The 22,547-nt window shown below is 42.1% G+C and overlaps 1 protein-coding gene across 4 annotated transcripts in view; it reads right to left on the bottom strand.

Annotated features, from left to right (window-relative positions):
• Positions 1–22,547, bottom strand: part of NCALD (neurocalcin delta) — a 275,167-nt gene that overhangs the window by 248,966 nt on the left and 3,654 nt on the right. For all 4 annotated transcript variants that reach the window (XM_014566111.2, XM_032468149.1, XM_014566112.2 and 1 more), the window contains exon 2: positions 8,249–8,301. The gene's annotated coding sequence lies outside the window, so the exon portion shown is untranslated. The remainder of the gene's footprint in view (positions 1–8,248; positions 8,302–22,547) is intronic.

Genomic DNA, 22,547 nt, shown 5'->3' with positions numbered 1-22,547 from the left:
GTATTTAGTTTCCTGCACAGAAACACTTGAAAAGGTACAGGTAATTATAGAAGCAAACAAAGAAAGTGACAGTAAAGTTCTTCCACTTCCTCCTCCCCCTGAGATCAAGGTTTCTGTGCAGTGCATGTCCTCTTTGGGTCCCCCACCTTTGAGTTTCCAAGAGAGCAGGGCCAACCAAACAGACGGATGGATAGTGATTTCCCTCATCTTTTCCGTGCTGGGTACCCTGTTTCTCTGAGTCTGCTTTAAGCTCCCCGAAGGCAGGAGCTCTATTTTCGGTTTCAGTGTTTTTCTACAGCTCCATTCAGTGTTCTTCACCCATTACTTTGATGGACTAACAACCTGCACTTCTTCATTAAGCCCAGATCTCTGCCTGTTTATTTCAGACATAATGCTTATACTCAGCATTTTCTATGCCACTGGGATGTGTAAGAAAGGGCTGGATAAAGGTGAAAATGCTGGCATTATTAGCACTGCTTTAGCAACGTAAGTGTTAACTGAGCATCTGCTGCATGCCAGGAAATATTCCAGGCAGTGGGGCTCTAACAGTGAATAAAACAATCCCCACCCCAGGGAACTTAAAGTCGAGTGAGGGAGATAGATGGACTAAGCAGATAGTTAACAAACAAGATATAGGCTCTCCCTTACCATCCTCACACTTTGTTCACCATCACAGGGCAACTTAAAAAGGAATTAGGAACAGGAAGGGTAGATTCTAGTCCCTGGTCTAACTCTGGTAAGAACTGATTTTAAAGGAGGCATAATCTTTCTGACCCTCGATGCTCTCATAATTTAAAAAAAAATCTGTTTTTCTGCTTTACAGGGGTTGTTACATAGCTCAGCTAACAATGGATATGAAAGTGCTTTGAATACTGCGAAGTGTTACACAAATGCCAAGCGATAGAAATTAATGACTTAAACAGTCTTTGCCTATTAACTCTAAAGTAAAAAACCAGTGTTTCAGTGGTCTTCCCATGAAGCAGAAATTTCAGACAATAAGATTTTAAAAATAGCAATCCTTTCAAAGATCTTAGCTCTGTTGCTTTGGAGTTAGCAATTAACGAGAATTAGATTGACATCAAAGAACCGTGTTGGAGGGGAGAGGCTGCCCGTGAAGAAAGCAGGCCTGCCATTTTATTCACAGCAGACCCATTTTTGCTTCACTCTCCTTGAATAACCAGGAAGACTCAGCTATTTCAACTCTTGTCTGAAATTGAAAGCGATTTCTTAGCCAGAGCCATTCAACATTTCTATTTTATTCAAAAAGAAGCTTCCAGATCAGAGATGAAAGAAAAGTTTCTACAAGTCAGTGCTGGAGCAGATAAACCTGTGAGCAGTTTTCAGCAAATGTCTTATAAAAGATTATGCTTGAGAGAAGTTTTGAAAATCAGCTTTGCTGTTGCAGATAAATACAGCATCTATTCTCAGCGTCTAAGGTAGAAAATGTTCTATCAGAGCAGTTTGCCATCTTTGTGTCTGGAGAAGTGGATGAGCTTCTGAAGAGCTCTCTTCGGATGCCATGGTAACCGCATGATTCTGGTCAAGTCTGTTGTGTCTGGGGTACAGCTTAAGGAACCTTAAAACGCTACCTAAGAAAACATGCATTAGAGGCACTTCCGGTATGACTGAGCTGGACGGACGACAGTCTCTTCATGTGCACGTACACGTGTAAGTCTCAGCTGTGTCCCTGCACTGGCCAGCACTAGGGTAGCCAAGTGAATGTCAGACACCATCATAAAGAACTCATAGTGGGTGTGGTTCCCAGGGAGCCACAAGAATATATAGGAATGCTATTGTAACGTTTTAGCTTTTATGCCAAAATCTAAATTTCATTCTCTAGTTTCTGCTGTTACTTCAATTGTGGAAGTCTTTCATGAAGATTACTTCAGCTAAATAAAGGCGTGAGAAAACGCTGAATGCCAAGCACGGGAATGGTAATAGGATCGGAAGGAAGTTTAGGTTGTTCACTGGGTCTTCAAATGCACTGAGCCTGCAAAATCACGAAGAGTGGAAGGAGACCTCTACTGGCCTAGGGCACGGAGCGGCATGTTGGGCTTCACTGGTAAGGCAGGATCACATCCCGCACGTGGGACTCTCGGAGGTCTCCTCAGCCTTCCTCTTCGCTCTAGTTAGCACACACACGTGCATGTTTGCACCCCTGTCGGGTTCCAGCAGGAGTCACTTTGGAGCTCACCATTTCCAGGAACCAAAGACCACCTCAGTCATTTCTACATCTGTGAAAGGAATTTGATATGACCCCAAACGGTCTTGACAAAGCCCATGAGTGGGCTGACTTTCTGCAGGAAATATTTAGGAAGCACATGCTGTGAGCAACATGCTGAACCAGGAGCTGAAGGAGAAACAAAAGAAACATATCTGGCCCTTTTTTAACCCTTTGGTGGAGGAGACAAGACAGACCCACCAGAAACAGGTAGCATTTTGTTCTGTTTTTCTTGTCTCTTACCTGCTCTCCATTTCTTTGTTGACCTAATAGAGTCCTCCTGTCCTTGGCCTCTACCCATCCACCATGTCCATTAACTACTTCCTCCACCTGTGCAATACCCCCACACAACTGTACCCCTACACACACACACACGCACATGCACACGCACACTGGCCTCCCTTCCTTCTGTGCCCAATATGAGATGATTATGGTCTCTCCACCAAAGCCTCCGTATCTTTATTTTCTTTTCTTCCCAACCCTGGATAATCCTGTATTCTGTGTTCTCTGCTCTAACAATGAATACTCTTGAAGTAAAACCATGTCACTGTGAAGATGCCTTCAACCAAACCATGAAGAAAGAACCCCTGGAGAATGTTGATTTCCTAATTAGGATATAAGTTCCTGGAAGGCAGAGACTGTGTCTCATGCTGCTTTCTTAAGCACAAGGGCACTCCAGCAGGCTCCATAAATCCTTGTTGCAATGAGTTAACACCAAAAATAAAAAATTAGAAAAGAAGGGTCCATACTCATGGGACAAATAAACTGATTTTTTTAAACATTCACACATAGTTTATATGCAAATAGTTATTCCAAAATAAAGGATTCAATAAAAGAGCCTGAGAACAGACTAGTACTTAAAAAACAGCTGGCATAAGTTAGTCTGTGGATTTCAGAGTTGTAGATCTCTTTGAACTTATTTTATAATTTAGAATATAACTTAAGATGGTTCTTCCTGGTAATTAAAGCAATGCAGTGAGATCTCACCATACTACACGGCAACCACCTCCAAAGCTTCACCAGACAGAAGCCATCCTCAGGTCGTATCAGTGTTTCTCCCAGGGAAAAATGAAGGGGTCTCTCCATGTTAACCAGAAAGACAAAGACCAGAGGAGTCCTGAAATACCACACTTCAAAGAGAAGAAAGCCAGCATCCTATCAGGGCAACAGCCACGGCGAGGTGCAAACTTTCAGTGCGATGCTGCCGCCTGAGCAGGGGCCCCTGATGGGCTCTGGGTACTGAGGCCACACTGGGAATGTGGATGGCTCTCCCCTCACGCCAGGGGCTAACCTGCCTCAGAGCTGGGTGGGGGCTACGGCTCTGCCAGGGCAACCGCACCCCGCCATCCTCATACCAGCTTGGCAGGAACAAGCCCAAATGTCACCTGATTATCCTACAAATGTAGTCATATCTGACAAGGGGCTGATTGGAAAGCGCACAGTGTCATTTCCTCTAATTAAAGAATGCTCAAGAAAAACCAAAATGGCCACAAAGCACTGTCAGCACAACAATCAGCTGTACTCAGTCCCAAGCTGAGCCCTATGCAGGAAGCAGGGCCGGCTGTTCTGGTTTCCAATCAGCGTGACAACAGGCGTTAAGGAAGACAAGGCTAAGAAGAGGGGCTGGAGCCTGCTGCACACCCAGAGTGCTGGCCTCCGACCCCCGAGTTGAGGGCAGAGGCAGCAGTTTGTTTGTTTGTTTCTGTGCAGCCATGGAGGGGGATGTTAGAAAGAACCCTGCAGCCAGCTTCCGAAGCAGCTGGAAGTCTACTGGCTGCAGCCCAAGCTGTCACTTGCCCTGAATGACCCTTCTTCTTCTCAACCTGAAACAATTCTACAAATCTTTCAAATCTACGAGCAGTTCATCGCCATCTCTTTTGTGAGGGTTTCACAACTTCAACACATGTGAATTCCCCCTTTTCTCAACTCTCATAAGAAATTACCATCTAAATTACAAAGGTCATTAACAGTAGGAGTTGGAAAAATACATAAATAGACATAACACAACTGTCACAATAAGTCATAATGTGTGTATGTGTGTGTGTGTGTGTGTGAGAGAGACAGACATGTCTACATAACAATTATAAGGAGCGTCATTCTCTCCTTCCCAGCATGTCTGCCTAAACATATACAACAAACTGTTTTTCTTCCTAAAACTGATGGAAAGTGATCTCTACCCTTCACTAAATCCCTTCACTCCTCCTCAAGGGAGGAGTATTCAGACTTGAATTGCTCAGACTGAGTGAGGGAAAGTGCATGGAGGTCTGGACACTGTCCCTTCTCTCTGTTTCTGTCCACAGCAGCATGTATTTTTCTTTTCCATGAAAGAAAACTTCAGCAGTAAAAGTAATAGCATGCCTGATTCTAGCTGATCCTGTCCATAATTTAAGCTCATTCTCCAATCCAAGATCACTGTGAATAAAGCTGATACTTACCTCTGTGTCTATCTGACACCTGTATTTAGTTGTCCATCCACAGCAAACCCAACCCTGATTTCTTTTGCCTGACTCAGAGATACATTTCCCAGACTGCCTTGCAGCTAAGGGTAATCACTGAGACTAAAATATAATTCACTGGCCCTGAGAAACCAGGATAAGTCTTCACCTGGACTGATGCAGCTACAAGGCATGACTTTGCGCCCTTCTCTGCCTACCTGCTTGGAACATATCCACGATGGCCCCAAGCTGATAAGCTTTGTTAAAACAATTTAGTGATATTGCCAGAACTCTTTAAATGAATGTCTCTTACTAAGGCACAGGGGATGTTGGGGGCAGGGTTCACAGTACCTGGGGACAAAAGCAAGGGTAGAGACAAAAGGACAGCAGGCACGATAACCCAGCAATCATGGCCAGCACTTTTTTATGAAATTAAAGGAAAGAGGACAACTTAAGAATTGGGATAAATGTAAAATTAACCTTTATTGAAAGCTGAAAAAATAAGAGAAAACTAGAATTCTAGCAGCACAGTTCTATCACTGCATCACAAGATACAAAGCTTGGAAGATTCAAAAGCTGAAGATCTCTTGGCAAAAACCTTGACAGAGGGATGGGTCCTCACTAGAACCCTTTAGACCAGGTTTTGAAGCATCAGTAGAAACTTCACGCAGGGACTTGTTGCTTGAGCTGGAACCAAAGTGAGGAGGAAGACAACTGCCCCTAGGAGGCAGGCTTCAAAGGTCTAAGAAATCCCTTTATAAGAGGAAGCAACAGAAAAATCCCTGTTACAAGAAAGATTCAGGGTTTTTGAGTGCTAGGAGCAATTCAGAGAAGAATTGGAAATTAAGAAGCTTTAAATATGCATATAAATGATAATTATTCAGTTAAATTCAATAATTTAGCTAACAAATGCATTTAAATGTCTTAATTTGTGCACTATAACCCAGTTTATTCTTAAAGTAGGATTACCATCACAATATTTGGACTTTGAAGGATTTCAATTTCATTATTAAAAGCACAGTTGGCAAAAAAAAAGAAGAAAGAACGAAAAGAAACAGTGATTGTGAAAAACATGATTTTTCAAAGTGCACAAGAATTCCTCAGGGGCCTTGTTAAAATGCAGATTCTGATTCATCAGGTCTGAGCACGGGACCTGTGATTCTGCGTTTCTGACAAGCTCTCAGGCGAAGCCAATGCTGCTGGTCCTGCCCTTACGGAAGAACAAGGGACTCTCAGGCCCAGGATCCTGCACTGACACAAAGAAGAGGTCTGAGGGAGGAAGGGGCAGGAAACTCTCTCCCACTCAAGCCACCCAAAAAATTCAATGCAGAAATTAGATGCCATGAAGAGAAGCAGAAACACGGACAATGCCCCAATCCTAGACACACAAGGCCTGCCCAAGACTGAGTCTGGACCAGAAGAACACAGGGCCCCACCGCCACAGCTGCAGCTCTGCACTGAGCAATGAGGAGGGCAGTCCACCAAGAGGAGAGGAGCAGGTGGAGAACATGGACAGAGATTCCCTCAGTGGAACGAGTGCGGAGGGTCTGCTGAAAGCTGAGGATGGAGTCTGCATGTGAGAAAAACCTTCTGGTACACCAGGCCATGCTAAGCATAAGGTAAATGCAGCCCACCACTGGAAAACTTTGGAGTCTTGGGGGCTGAAAGTAACTACATCAAAAAGGGGTCCAACCCCACCCAAACTCCCTACTGACTACGAATCTTATTAACTGCTAACCAGATGGACTAAACCATCCTCACATCAGCAGCCTTGCAAAGAAGTCTGCCCATTTCTGGGCAGGAATATTATTTACTTTATTGTCTCCTACTTTTCTACTAACAATGTCCAACATTCAGTCAAAATTACAATACATTCAAAAAAATCAAGGAGAAAAAACCCATTGTCAAGTTAAAGCAACCAACAGAACTAGACAGAGAGATGCCCCAGGTACTGGAACAACTGAAGACTTTAAAATAGTTATGATTATTATGTAAAAGGCTCACATGGGAAAAAAGGATACAATCCAAGAAGAGATGGAGAATTTCAGCAGAGACATGGAGACTATAGGAAAGAATTAAACAGAAATTCTAGAAATAAAAATACAATATCAGAAGTGAAGAATTTCTTTGATTGGCTGATGATGAGAGACAGGACACAGTTAAAGAAAAGAATCAGCAAACTTAGAATTTCAATAGAAATTATCCAAAGAGAAATGATAATTTTTTAAAAGTATCCAAGAGCTGTAGAACAATATCAAGCAGTCCAATATGCACATAATTAGGGTACCAGAGGGAGGGGGGAGAGAGAGGTGCCATGGTAATTAAAAGGGGAAAGGAATAGTTTTTTTTAACATATGGCCCTGGAAAATGTGGACATCCATATAAAAAAAAATTGAACCTTGACCTTTATCTTACACCAGATTCAAAAATTACCTTGAAATGTATCATATAACTAAATGTAAAGCTTGAAGCTATAAAATTTCTAGAAAAAATTAACATCTTTGTATTCCTAGTTTTAGCAAGGATTTCTTAGGACACAAAACTGCTATCCATAGAAGAAAAAAACTGATAAACTGAACTTCATGAAAATTAAAAATTCTACTCTTTGAGTGACACTTTTAAGAGTATGAAAAAACAAGCCATAGACTGGGAAAAGGTGTTTGCAAAGCACACATTTGATAAAGGGTTTGTATCTGGAATATATTCTGTTACAGCACAGTGATGAAAATATAGATAACTTAATTTTTCAAATGGGTGACTAATTTGAATAGATACTCCAACAGAAATGTGTATATATAACCAAAACCAAAACTTACCAAAACTGACTCAAGAAGAAATTAGAAAACCTAAATTAATTAATTAAATAAATTCACAGGTAAAAATTCCTCCCTCAAAGAAAATAACAGTTCTCAACTGTTTTACTCTCATATTCCACCTTACATTCAAGTAGCAAGTAATTCCAATATTTTGAAAACCATTCCTGAGAAGGAAAGTACCAGAAAAGAAAATTGTATTCAATCTGAGGACTAAAACTAAATCTTAGCTAAATACCAAAAGGATAATGCATCATAACCAGGTTGGTTTTATCTCAGCAATGCAAAGTAATTTAACATTAGAAAATCAATTAATACAAATTACCATGAACAGATGAAGAACAAAAATCATTTGATCATCTCAATAGTTTAGAAAAGCATTCAAAAAAATTCAACACCCAGGGCAACCAACTTACTTTCAGCAAACTAGGAATAGAAGAGAAACTTCTTAATCTGATGTAGACTATTAGTAAAGTACCTCCATCAAATGATGTTCCATAACTGATTGAATACACTTTGCCTACTCTCAGATATTTGGATTCTCTCCTCTTTGTTTTATGCGGCAATTATAATTTATGCTGTGATGAACATCTTTGGGCATGTTGATGAAGTTGCCTAACCTCTCTGTGTCTCAAATGCCTCATGTATAAGATTGAAATAAAGTACACCTAACTTACAGGGCTGTTACAAGGATTAAATAAGATACTGGATTTGAGTCTTAGGGAGGCATGGGAGAAAAGCATGGTTCATAAATCTGAGGAAATTTGTTCTGTATTTACCTGACGGAGGACCTCTTAAAGCACACTGCAGGCTCAAGTCAGAAGAAGTCACTCTGTCAAAAATAAAGAAAGTTATTGTCTTAGGTTGTCAGGAACAAAGGACATAATATCCCAGAAATGCAGTCAGTGATGGGGACTATTGCTTGCTGCAGGATTCCCTTGCATCATTGCTATCTTCCACCCACTCTGGTTTCCACTTCCCTAATCAAGTGAGGACGACTCCTTCACCTGCCCTTGATCTACAGCCTTCTGTTCTCACACAGCACCCAGAGTGATAATTCCCATATTGGAGCAGGACACACCACATCCTCCCTGAAACGCCTTCCACAACCCCTTCTCATTCATGAGCTAAAGGCCAAGCTCCTTATGAGACCCATTGTCGGAAGTCTGCCTACTTCTCTAGCCTTGTCTCTCAGCCTGTACCACTGTCTGGGCTCCAGCTACACTGGACTTCCTTCAGCCCCTCACCCCTTGTCACGTCCCAGCTTTCACACACACCACCCAGACTCCCTTCCCCTTCCCCACTCACCTCTGCCTAACTGACTCCTACTTGTCTTTCCATTCTCCACTTGAGTGGCACTTCCTCACTCAGGCCATCTGCTCCCCCTGACCATCTTAAGCTCCCCTATTTACACGTCCGAAGAAGCCTGCAAGTCTTCTTTTGTAATATCATACACGCAACTACTCTGCTGATTCAATATGCCTTGTCTTTCCTGTGAGCCCAGGGACACACCTGCTTTGTTCATGGCTGTATCCTCATGTCTACCCCAGCACTGGTCTCACAGTAGATACTTAATATTTACTGAGTAAAAGAATTACTAAATTCATTCCTCAGTTCTTAGCTTTCCAACTCGTCTTTTGATTCACACTGATAATTTAATAGACTTCCTACTTTATTACCATACATCATTGATTAAGATTCACTGATTGTAAAAGACAAGCTATTTTATATAACAATAGGAAAGGAAAATGGTTGCAAGTTAAATTGTGAAATAATATTAAGATTTACAATTTTTATCTTGTACTTATTGAAAGAGCTCTGTTAGACATCCTTAGGCATGGGTTTTATTATATTCCTAAAAAAGGAAAATTTTAAAATATGAGTGAAATAAATTGGTTAGATACTTCAATTTAATTTGCTTTAGGTTTCACACTCAAAACCCACTCTTCTGAACCACTTTGCCACAGGGTCCAATGACTGTGTTTTTCCACACAGTATTGTCCTCCATGCCACCAAGAGCATCAGTGATGCAGCATTTCTTAAAAGAGTGCTCAATCCCAAATATCTGGGATTTCCTCCTAAGCTTCTGATGCCTTTCCACATCTGACACTGGCTATTAGTAAGAAAATCTTACTAACAGCTGTCAGCAGAAGATTTCAGTCAACACCTTGGACCACATTCCTTCCTCAGCTGGTCATGGACTGAATCATTGCTGAAACAATAAGGGGTTTCCCTCGTCTTGTCTTGCAGTCAGAACCACCAAGTTCACACACACACACACACACACACACACACACACACACACACACACACACACAGAGGCAAGGCAGCTATAGCACAACCAGCACCTGACCAACTGCAATAAAAGATGCTTTCCATTGTATGATACGTCCTGGTATCAGAGTATTAAAATGTGAAGAAAATAAAACATGTCCTAGAGTCAATAAAACACGAGAGGTTGGGGGCAGGGCATAGCTCAAGTGGTAGAGCGCATGGTCAGTACACAGGAGGTCCTGGGTTCAATCCCCGGTACCTCCTCTAAAAATAAACAGACCTAATTACCTACCCCACTAAATAAGTAAGTAAGTAAATAAATAAATAATACTTTAAAAATAAATAAAATACAAGAGGTCAAAAAAGACTCTTCAAGAGAACTTGGGAAAGTTAATAAAAGGAAGAATGCAAATTCATTCTCTCCCTCTCCCTCCCTCCCCAACTCTCTCTCTCTCTCTCTCTCTCACCTACACACACTCAGTCACTCCCTTGTGGTTCCTCACATGTAGGAGTGGGGAGGTGGGTGCACGCAGCACAGAGCTGAGAGAAGGGTGGGGGATAAATCCAGCCCGCATTGCTCTAGCCACGCCCCACACCAGGTGCTTCCACCCTCGAGGAAGAAGGCATTTCCTGACTTTCCACCAGCCCAGCCACCTCCCATGAACAGTGTCCTCCCAGAAGAGACTCCTTTAACTACTTTTTGAGCTATTAAAATACTTTTTTTTGCTTCTCTTTTTGTGGCAAAAAAAAATAAATGAGATCTACCTTCCTAAATTTTTAACTGTATAATGGAGTGTTGTTAGCTATCAGCACGATTCTAGTAGCAGGTCTCTAGAACGTATTCATCTTGCATAACTGAAACTTCACAACCAGTGTACAGCAACTCTCCTTTTCCCCCTCCCACCAGCCCCTGGCAACCATTGTTCTGCTTTCTGCCTCTAGGAGCTGGACTACTTAGATTCCTCATGTAAGTGGAACCATGGAGTAGGGCTGATTTCACTTAGCATAACACCCTCAAGGGTCATCCATGTTGTTGCATATGACAGGATCACCTTTTTAAAGGCTGAATAATATTCCATTGTATGTACATACCACATAAAATAACATTTTTAAGGACCCAGTTATTAAATAAATGGGCATTTCTTAGAAATGTGTCATCACATTAGAGCAGACCCAGTGCCAGAGGTTCTCATCCCCAGTCAGCATGCCAGGGCCCTGAGGGCTCAGCTTGTGAATACTCAACCACGGCTGGGAAAGGCGGAGGACAGGGATGCTGCTGGAAAAGACAGTGGGTCTCTCTGTGCCTCAGATTCCTCATCTGTGAAATGGTCATAAAGGATTATATGATGTATCAGTTCAGGGTCACAGCAAGAAAGAGATTACACACTCAAATGGGAGTTTTATGAAGGGGATTATTTACAAGGTGTAAACAGGATTTAAGAAACCATCAAGGGATGATAAGCAAGTGCCCCCCATTGACCAAATCCAAACAGGAGCCAAAGGGCAGAGAAGTGATTGATGTGGTCCATGGACACTAGCCTCCCAGGACCCAGAACAGTGTGGAGAAGTGGGGAGAAGGGATCTGGAAGGACAGAGTATGTCCCTCTCAGATCGTCCCTGAGTCCCCCTACAGCTGCAGCTTTCTACGACCATTCTGGAACAGAATGAAGTTCACTACAGCAAGAAAAAGAATCTATTTACTCTAAAGATCGGAGGAAAATCCACTAGGATGCATTTTCTCATCATCCTGTGCTTAACTCAGAGAGCAGCACTTGTTTGCTGCTTTTGGAAACAGCTCAGATTGAGAACCCCACACTCAACGGTCCCTGTTTTTCTTTAACTGAGCTCTTACACGTGTGGTGGGATTCTGTTTTGAGCTAGTAATTGATGTTTCACCCTCCTCGTCTTATCCCCTGACACCCTTCCCTTTTTCCAGAAGGAGGATCCTGCAGTGTCCACTGCCTCACAGACGAGACGTTCCAGCAGGAGCAGAATAAAGGCTTTTGGATTTCTAAACCCAGGCTCTTAAAGTCGCAGAGCACAGACAACAGAGCAATGCTTACCATCTGCTCCTGCCCACACTCCACACCCAGGCTGGGAAGCAGGGAGAGAAAGAAAGTGAGGACTGAGTAGACAGTGCAGTTTCTGAGAAAAGGGCCCCGATCCTTCCCCACCACATGAAGACAGCGAATGGTCGGCACCACGTGACCTCTTTTTTCTCTTCTCACTCAGGAGTCACCCTCAGTCTGCCCTCTTCCCCTTGGCTGTGCCGTGCTCCTACGCACAAGCACAGGGGCTCGGGGCTCACAGGGGTGCTCAGTCCTAGGACGGAGCTGCGGGCTTTTTAATTTCAAGAATCAAGGATCTTTTTGAGAATTTGATAAGTGGTTGCTTCTAAGGAAGCTCCTAGTATCACTCGCCCTAAAGACCAGGTGCTGACCGGAGTCCAACATCTGTCCTTTCCTGAGTGTAGAGGTCCTCCTGGGCTCCAAAACGCTTGGGGTTTTGCTGTGACTGTGACTGTGACACAGATGTCCACCCGGGCAGCACCGGCCATTAGAGAGACGTCACAGCTCTCTCAGAACAGAAGGGAGTCACACTGCGTTAGAACAAAACCCCATTCGGAAAAAAAGTAAAAATGAGTTTTCTGAGTAAACATGTCTTTTCTTCTTTCAAAGGAGTTAGATGAATTCCAAGAGGCTTTAAAAAGTGAAGGGAGACTCTAAGTTCTGACAATTGACCCGTTAAAAGGAGGAGGGGAGCTGCCAGCCTGCCCATTCTGAAAGAGGAGTCTAGCTGGGCCCGAGGCTACAATAACTAGCTGGATGACTGTGGCTAAATCACTTAACCTCTCTGTGTCTCGTTTCTCTCATCTGCAAAAATGCCCGGGGTTTGGATTAAAAGCAGGATCCAGGTCCTTCCCAACTCTAAAAATATATGACTTTCAACCTAGGAAAGGGACTTTCCAGTTCAGAGTCCAAGGATTTGCCATTGAAAAATGAAGCAGAGAAGGAGGAACCGCCATCATCAGCCAGCAGGGCTGCAGCCTGACAAACAGCAGAGAAGAAGCGCTTGGAGGACTCTGTCGTCCTGGTGCCTTGATACGTTAGGGCTGCGTTCCCATCTCAGAAGATGCGGTCCAAATGGCTATTCCATGCATCTCAAGAATGCCCCAACCATATTAGGAATTCTCCTAAGTGGGTCCTCCGTAACATTACACAGCCTTGCTCCTGACATGGACATTTCAGGCAGCTTTGACCTCAACTCTAGACAAAAATATTACAACTGGATGATTTGTCAAGTGCTAAGTCTAATCCTTGCTGTTCTTTTTCCAGAGCCCTTAAAAAGAAGAGTGCCAGATGTTAGGCTTGTATGTCTAATGGGAAACTGAACGGGCGGAAAACAAAATGCAGCTAGCCTAATTGTAATATTTAGCTGTTTCTGAAAACCCACCATCTAAACATATCAGAAATAACATATTTTCAGAACTGTGACAAAGTCAAAGTCAAGTCTCTCAAACCCCCCAAAATTAGTCTGTCACGAGTAATTCAGAATAAAGCAATCTGTCAGTTGTTAAATTCAAGCACCCTTTTATAAGTAGTTTGAATGCTTCCAACTCAATAAATACCATGTTAACATATCAAAAATATTCAGAGAGAATTTTATCAACTTCAGAAAACATTAACTAATCAGTTATTTGGGTAACATCAGGCTGGATCTCCCACAAGCACTCAGCACTTACCAGGGACAAATCTAACACATGGTCTGTTGCCCAAGCGAGTCTGCCTCTTGCTATCCCTTTCCACTTGTCACACAAGCCTGGAGCCTGAACACCAATTCATACCCCTCCACTTCCTCCTCTCGCCAGTAACCAATTCTATAGATTGTGCTTACCGAGCATCTTTGTCTCCTGTTCTCTCTCTTTGCTGCCCCTGCCTTAGGTCAAACCTTCGTCCCCTCTCTACTGGACAATTACAAAGTCTTCCAGGCTTCGATGTCTTCAATTAATTCATCCACCCTTGAGATTTCCCTTTCTCAAATACACACCTGACGTGTCATTCCCCTGCTCCTACCCATTCTTCAATGGCTCCCTGTTTACAGGAATAACTCAAAATTCAACGTGGAGTTCTCTTTCACACGCCCCACTCCAGCCTTGTCAAGTTGCCTACTGTTTTTCACTGATCCATTTCCATGGTGACATTCAGGTCTCTGGGTCCTTAATGACCAATCTCTCCCCACCCCACCTCCAAAACGATCCATCTAACAATTCTACTTCTTTCAAGATGAAAACTCCTTATCCTGGGCTTGCATAGCCTGTCACCTGCCTCTCTCCTCACCTGGCACCACCCTCCTCCTCCACTGCTCTGCTCCAGCTGGACCGGCCCTCTGCAGGGTCTGCTGTCCTCCTGGGGGTGGCCACCTGCACATACTGGAGGCCCTGTCCCCACTACTCCTCACCTGCCTAACTTGATTACATCACAGGTTCAGGGTAATTCCCTCAGAGAGACCTTCCCTGACCCCACAGAAGAAATGTGGTCCTTCCTCTACCTAGTCTGCAGCCTGCTGCCCTCTTCCTTTATTACACTTATCACAACTGATAGTTATTCTGTTATTAATTCAAATAATAAACAAATTCTTGGGTTATCATTGTGGTTGTTAATTCAAAGCCCACTGCCCTCAATGGACACTAACCTCTGTGAAGTAGGGATGGATCAGGTCCAAAGTTAATCCCCAGAGGCTAGCACACTGCTTAGCACTCAATAAAAATGTTTAAGCCAATGCATGGATGGTATCTCCAGCCTCACTGCATCTATGAATAATCTTCTGCTCGGTCTCACCAAGCAGGTAAGGACTACCTCCTCCCTTGTGGCTCAGCTGTGCCCTGAACAGACTTAAATCAGAGCACACCGGACGCCTAATGCACTTCCGTATCATTCTTCCACGACACTATATGCTCCTTGGAGTGCTCCTTGCAAAAATCATGTCATGTCTCTGAGCCATGTGAATCCTTAAGGCACAATAAAAAGGGTACAGAGAGGGACATATGTCCTCAGATATCAATTTGCGAGGGTGCCACAAGAATGGCAGCAAGATAATTCTGGACTTCAATTTGCACAGTAGGTTTTTTTCAACATCACATAACAAACATAAACCTACTATGCTTACTTATCTATGTTCAATTCTAGCTGCACTGTAATATATTATATTGCTTTTGGGGACTGGGTGCCCCCTCTGTGCCACTGATCTATCCCCAGCTTCTAACATAGTGCCTGCATGTTACAGGTGCTCAGTAAATGTTTAATGAATAAATGAACAAGAAATAAGTAATAGCGTGAAAACTGAACAATTCTTACCCTCAAAGAATTTACTACTTAAAGAAATAAACAGCAGACACACCAAATTTTGAAACCACTGTAGATGAAATTGCTCATGAAACTGCTGCTTTTGTAAGGCAGTTTCATGTGGTTTAATCTAATACTCATGTGCAGGAGTGTACCTGCGTACACTGTTCACCATGTTTATTTATAACTTTCATCCATTTGTGCAAGGTAAATTGTGGTGCAAACAACAGGCATGTGTAACCAGAGTAATCATACATTTTGGTTTGCCTGACACCATTAAGCCCATGGCCCGGAAACAGTTATTTCACTGTCAATAATTATTTCATATTCACTACAAATATTTCACTGTTAAACATGTCCCAGTTTGGATGATTAAAACTCTCCGATCTGCTAAAATCCTCTTAAGACACTCTAAAGGCCATAGCCATAAGAAAGCTTTCTCTCTCCATGAACGTGAATGCTTTCTCCTTTGAAGAGAAAAGACGTGTGTGAGCAGAATGAATGCGGGTTTCCCATGAAGCTCATCTGGACAGAATGGCACGTGCAGGGAAACACAGGCCAACGGTAACTAATCAGCAGCATAATCTTTGCTGGTTCTGGAAGAAGACTAGAGAGAATCCAATACGTAACTCACAGCAATACTTCTTCAAAGTTCCTTCCCTCCTCTCCAAGCCCCACATCTCAGAGTTCCTGGGATGGGTGGGTCATAGGAGAGGAACCTGGGTTTTTCCAAAGCCTCGGGACCAACTTCCAAAGCACACTTCTCCTCCCACTTCTCTTTTACTCCAGCCCAGGAACTCCTCTCCAGATTTTTCATCACCAAATTACAAGAAGCAGACAGCAGACCTGGCAGTGATGGAACTTTCTTTAGAAGAGAGAGGAGGAGGAAGAATCTAAGTGGTTAAAGGCAAAATTCTTTAAGGGGTGAGAGGGAAAGAATCTCAAACACTGCACATTAACAATATGTGCTGCGTGCACACGCACACACACACACCAAAAACAGGCAGAGAGACTGCAAGTTTAAAAGAGATGACAGGGGAAGGGGGAGGGTATAGCTTAAGTGGTAGAGTACATGCTTGGCATGCACCAAGTCCTGGGTTCACTCCCCAGTACCTCCTCTAAAAATAAGTAATAAACGTAGTTACCTCCCCAATAAAACAAACAAACAAACAAAAAGATGAAAGAGACATAATGAATCAAGTGGATTCTGAATCCAAAAACTGTTTGAGGACATGTGAATATGGACTGCATACTAGATGATTTTGTGGAATTACTGTCAATTGTCTTGGATGTAACAATGATACTGTGTTTATATAGAAGATTGTCTCTATTCTTAGGAGAAGTATGTGGAAATATTTAGGGGTAAAGTGTCAGGATGCCTTTAAACCAATATTCAAGGGGTTCAGAAAAAGAATGTGAATACATACATCTTACTTAAAAACAAACCTAATCCAATGTGCATACATTGGAGCAAGAGAGGAAAAGTATGTGTAGCAAAATGAAGGGTCTATGACCATGTACTATTCTGTTGACTTTTCTGTAGGCTCCTCTTAAAAATAAAAAGGAATGGAAAATAAATAAATAATAAGTAAACAAAGTCCCTTTCACATGTGTACTAAACATTCCACACAACGCCCAGCTATTCTCTGAAGCTCTAACTGCACTGCCCCCAGGGGGAAACAATGCCTCCAGCCCTTCATGTTGGGAGAGATTGTTTATTAGACCCTCAGGGAATCTAACTTTCTGATGGGAAAGTAATCGCTTCTGGGCAGTGCCATTAGGAGAACTAGCTCTCCGAGGAATCAAAACTAATCTCTTAAGCATTTCCTCATGGCCTCTGCAATGTAGTCCCTGCCCCAGCACAAGGCAGTCTCCTTTTTCTGACCTTCTTTGCCCACCATATGTGGGTGACGCCACCCCTCCTGATAAATGACCAGGATTCAAGCATGAGTATGATGCAGCCTCAATCCCTCAGTTTCTTATTGCAAGGATGACCATTTAATTTATCATTCTAATCAAGATACTTTTGAGAATGCAAGGGGGCGCTAACCAGACAGAGTGCCGGGACAGTGCATATACTGTCCCTGAGACTGTCCCAGGAAAATTGGAACTGTTTCAAGTACAGACATATGTTCACCCTATTTATACCCCATGAGCAGGTGTATTAGACAAATACATAAATGATGGCAACAGCATATAACAAAATAATACAAAGCAACTGCATAAACAAATTACTTGAGAGTTCAAAGGAGGAATAAAGTAATTTATTTGGAGGAGTTAGGAAGAATCTCCTGGAGGAGGAGGAATTTCAAGTTGGTTTTAATAATAGGATTTCCACAGGTAGAAATGGGAGGCAAGGTCATTCCAAATGGAAGGAATTATGTGAGCAAAAGCCAAAGTAGGAAAACAAGAGGTATACTAGGGAAATGGAAGCAATCCACTATAGCTGATCTAATGTGATACACACACACACACACGGAATATTACTCAGCCATAAAGAGAATGAAATAATTCCATTTGCAGCAACATGGATGGACCTAGAACTTATCATATTAAGTGAAGTAAGTCAGACAAAGACAAATATCATGTAATATCACTTATATGTGGAATCTTTAAAAAAAAAAAAAAGATACAAATCTTATTTACAAACCAAAGATAGACTCATGGACATAGAAAACAAACCATGGTTACCAAAGGGGAAAGGGTAAGGGGGGGATAAATTTAGGAGTTTAAGATTAATAGATACACATTACTATATATAAAGCAGATAAACAACAAGGACCTATTGTATAGCATGGGGAATTATATTCAATTTCCTGAAATAACATTTCATAGAAAAGAATCTGAAAAAGAATATATATGTATATGCATAACTGAGTCGCTTTGCTGTACACCTGAAACTAACATTGTAAATCAACTATCCTTCAGTGAAAAAGCAAAATTTTAAAAAATTAAAAATTAAAAAAATAAATTTTAAAAAAAGATTCCAAAATGAGATTGAAAATGGGGATGGAAGTGAGAAATAGAAAACAGTGAGTTTTGTTAAAAAAAAAAATCCAACATAGCTGACCTAAAGAGGTGTCCACAGGAAAGGCAAGGAGACGAGTCTAGAGAGGTGAGTTGGAACCTCAGTAAAAGTGCACCCTCAGTCCAGCAGGCAATAGGGAGTCACTGAGGGGTTTTGAGGAGGACAGTTATAAGACTGGAGGGCCTTGAATATCAGGCTAAAGACTCAAAGCTAGAGAATCAGACAGATCTTTTACAGAAGAGTCCTCCACAATAAGCCGCACCCCCCACCAGGGTAAATCCATATTACCCCGCCTGAAAACATGAGTGATGTAAACCAAACGAAAACTGGTACAGACACCGAAGCCGGAAGCACCTCAAAACCACCCTTGTTCTCTCCTATGGGGGGTTCTGTTTCATGTGCTGGGTCAAGTATTACTTCTTCTGTCAAGTTTTCATCATAAACATTTTCACAGGAGCCCTATTGCCAGAAAGTCGCTGTCACAGAAACAGAAATGAGAGAGTTAAAATGTTCAGACTTGTCCAAGCAAGAGAAGATGAAAACAGAAAACAGCATTTGAGCTGAAGGGAAAGCAAGTTACCCAGAGGGGAGGGATGTGATAAATTTCCTTTGACGATAGGAAATTACATTTTCAAGGCACAGCTCATTTTAAATGCAAGTCCTTCTACCCCACACAAAGAAGCTTGAGGCAATCTCACATTTAATAACATTAATCTATTTTTCCCGAACGTTAATTTATAGATATTTAGTGGATTACATAGAGAATTTCTGGGGCAGAGTAAAATACAGTGTTTTGGCTGTTTTCAATTTTATTCCAGATATTTGACCAAGTAAGAGCACATGCCTCCTAGAAGAATAAGTCATTTTAGAGCAAACTATTAATATCAACTCTTTCCGGAAAAGGTGGACAACACTGGCAAAGCAATCTCCTTTCCAGAGGAGAATGGCCCAACAGGAAGCCAGAGCTCTGGTCTCTAAACACAAAGCCAGGAATATTTGTAAACAGAAAGCACATATTCCCTTTCTATAGAGGGTGTGTCCTGCTCTTCAAACATATTCCCTGGTCAGTTAAGGCCATACATGGATGGGAAAAAAAGGCTGACCTAGAGAAGTAGTTCTTGAGTTTTCAGTCCATAGAGTTTTGTATCTACAAAGGACATCCAGGAAAAATAAACAGGAGCCAACTTTAAATGGCTTCCACTAGGCTTTGAGCTTTCAAAAAGGTAACTGCAATTATATGGAACTCATCAAATATGCCTAAGTCCACAAATTCATGCATATGTATGAATGTGTGTGTGTGTGTGTGTGTGTGTATACACACCTTTGCAGGATGAAAGGGGACCAGATTTATGATTTTGAAACTTAGTAAATGAAGGAAAAGAGTCAAATATTGCCCTTGTCTCTCTTATGTGAACTGTACCATTGGGTGATCAAAAAGTAGATGAGCGGAAGTAATTCTTTATAAAAGTACTCCATCTGATAAATGAACAAGTCTAAATCAGAATATCACCATTTTACCAGCCCCAATAAATAGATGAATCTAAGCACTGAGCATCAACAATGGTCAACATTATAAAAAAGAGACAACATCTGTCGATATTACATGCTTCCTGATGGAAGAACACTCTCATAGTGTTACCAAAGGAATGGTATCTGAGTCTGATCAAGCCTCTAAATCCAGCTACTACATTACAGGAATACAGAAGATAGAGGAACACAGTGCAGTGTACCATGACTATGAGAAACTCTACAGGTCAGAAGACTAGATTCATCCACAAATAAACTATAAGGAAAAGAAAGGGATGGAGCAGGAATCTATAGGTTAAGAGAATGGTGTATCAGTTTTTTTTTAAATGAGGAAACTCATTTTTTAAAAACTGTTAACCTATACTATCTAAGGATGCCCATGTGGGTGATTACTATTAAAAGCTGGACAATGGTTATTTATAAAGGGAACTCAGAGATTGCAACTGAGATGCACCACATGGAAGGGGCTTCTGGAGTTAGTGGCAAATTTTTATTTCCTGACCTGGGTGGTAGTTACAAATACTTTTGCCTCATGATAATTTACTAAGTTATATATTTGATTTGGAAGAGGGGGTTCTACCTGTGTTTTGTTTTACAGTAAAGTAGCTTGATTTAAAGAAAAGAAAGAAAAGATACTTCCAGTGAACTCCTCAGAAGCATGAAAAAGGACCTAAAGAAGCATCTATTATTTTACAAACTGAAGGCAAGTGTGATATGTAAGTAAGGCAATAATGATTCATATTTGGGGAAAGTGAGTTAGAAATATTCTCAATACACTTCTATAATCAATACCAGGAAAAAGTCAGCTAGGAAGGAATATAATTCAACTAAGGAAAGTTAAAAGGAAAGATGTTGATCAATATGCAGGGCTCTGTGGCCACCATTCCCAGCAAATCCCCCCGTGATCCCCAAAAGCGCTGCAGCTCATCTCCCACGTACAAAAGGGGGTGGTTTAGCAATCTTCGGGCAAGACCTACATTAAAATCACAACTCAGAACACTAGTGTTTCGGAACAAAACCAGCCTCTTCTGCTAATTTTCGTCCTCTGAGAAACAGCAGCCACTTTCTCCCCTTGAAAGCCTGTTTCTGGGCTCCTGTGGAAACAGGACTCCTGGCCTTGGGCACCTGATGACCACGTGACCTGTGCTGACCACCATAAACTAAATGTGTCATTTGACCTACCAAGCCATAAAATCAGTTAAGTGCAGTCACACTCTGTTGTCGAGTGGAAGTGATATCTAAGACAGCTCTGCAGCAGGTCCTAAAGGTGCAGTAAGTTGCACAATTAAGTGACTCAGACTCCGTGGCCACCTACTTCTGCTACATTGCTTCCTCTCTCATAACCCGCACCAATGACCTCATGAGGAGTTCCTTGTGCCCAGGTGATGGTGGAAAAAAGACTCAGGTATGTTTTATAGATAATTCTCCATTACAAACCAGCACTAGCTGGAAATAGTGTTGCCTGTGCACAACAGTGGAGAAATAAAATTCTCCCCTTTGGTAGAACTTCACAGTACATCTGGGTATCCACTTTGTCTAGACTGAAAGATGACCAGAAATACAAATCCATACTAACTCATAAGTAGTAGTTAATGACTTAGCCAGATGGTCAGAGACTTGGAAAGAATAGAATTGAAAAACTAGTTTAAAAATAAAAAAAAAAAAAAGAGGACTGGAGAATATATGGATGACCTTTTGGGAAAGGTAAAGAATATGAACTATTTGTACCTCATGTAAATACTCACTAAAGAACACCCACTGCAGAGGAGGCTCTGAGTGGTCAGGTGGACAAGATAGCACATTCTGAGGATGTCAGTCTGCCTTTTTCCCTCCTGGCTACCCTAGTGCTTTCTCCAAGGACTTATACTCAGAGTGTCTGTGGCAGCAATCAAGCAGCCTATGCATAAGCAAATCTTGCCACCGCCATTACTGAGTGCTCAGCCTCCCAGCAGCAGGAGCCAACAATGAGCCCAGGTGGACCAGCTAGCCATCTAATGGGGGTTGATTACAACTGGTCCCCTTCCAGCACGGAGCGGGCAGATTTGTCCTCACTGGAATAAACACATTCTGGATATAGATTTGCCTTTTTCAAGTACAACCATCCACATACTTTGACAATGTGCCATTTACCATCATAGGACCCTACCCCTCACAACATTTCTTCTGACCAAGGCACTAATTTCTCAGCAAAATTAGTGCAACAACTAGCTTATGACCATGAGATTCTCTGGTCTTGCTACCTACTCCATCATCCAGAAGCAGCTGGCCCTAAAGAATGGTGGAATCACCTACTGAAGGCTCAGTTATGTCAAGAGCTGGGAGATAAATTTTGAAAGTTGATGGCCCAGTCTTACAGGATGCAGTATGTGCTTTGAATCGACAACCCATAAAGGGCGCTGTTTCTTTCATAACCAGAATACATGGGCCTAGGAACCAAGGGTTAAAGCTAGAGGGTCTGCTTTTATTATTACACCTAATAACTTAATTGCAAAATCTTGCTTCCTGTCCCTGAGATTTGGGGCTCTGCTGGCTTCGAGTTATTAGTTCCCAAGGAAAAACATTTCCACTACAGGCACAAAAACGTTTCCACTGAACGTAAATTTGAGACTGCCCCCTGGTCACTTTAGACTCCTCACGTCACTGAACCAATGGACGTAATTACAGTTGTAGAATCTCAGAGCTGGAAAAAATCCTTAAAAGTAATCTAGCCCAGGGTCTTACCCAGTGCATGGATCCCGGCTTTTTCATCTTAAATCCAGTGACCTCTACGTTTTGATCACCTGACCTCTGCTGGACAAATCCCAGCAACTGCCTCAAAAAGGTGAGCCATGTATGAGCAGACACTTCTCATGATTGAAAAAAAAAGTCCTTCCTTTCATTAACCTAAACTGTAGAACTTCTGCCCAT

The sequence above is a fragment of the Camelus ferus genome, chromosome 25 (assembly GCF_009834535.1).
Source record: "Camelus ferus isolate YT-003-E chromosome 25, BCGSAC_Cfer_1.0, whole genome shotgun sequence".
Classification (NCBI taxonomy): Eukaryota; Metazoa; Chordata; class Mammalia; order Artiodactyla; family Camelidae; genus Camelus; species Camelus ferus.
This window is presented reverse-complemented; position numbering and strand designations above follow the sequence as displayed.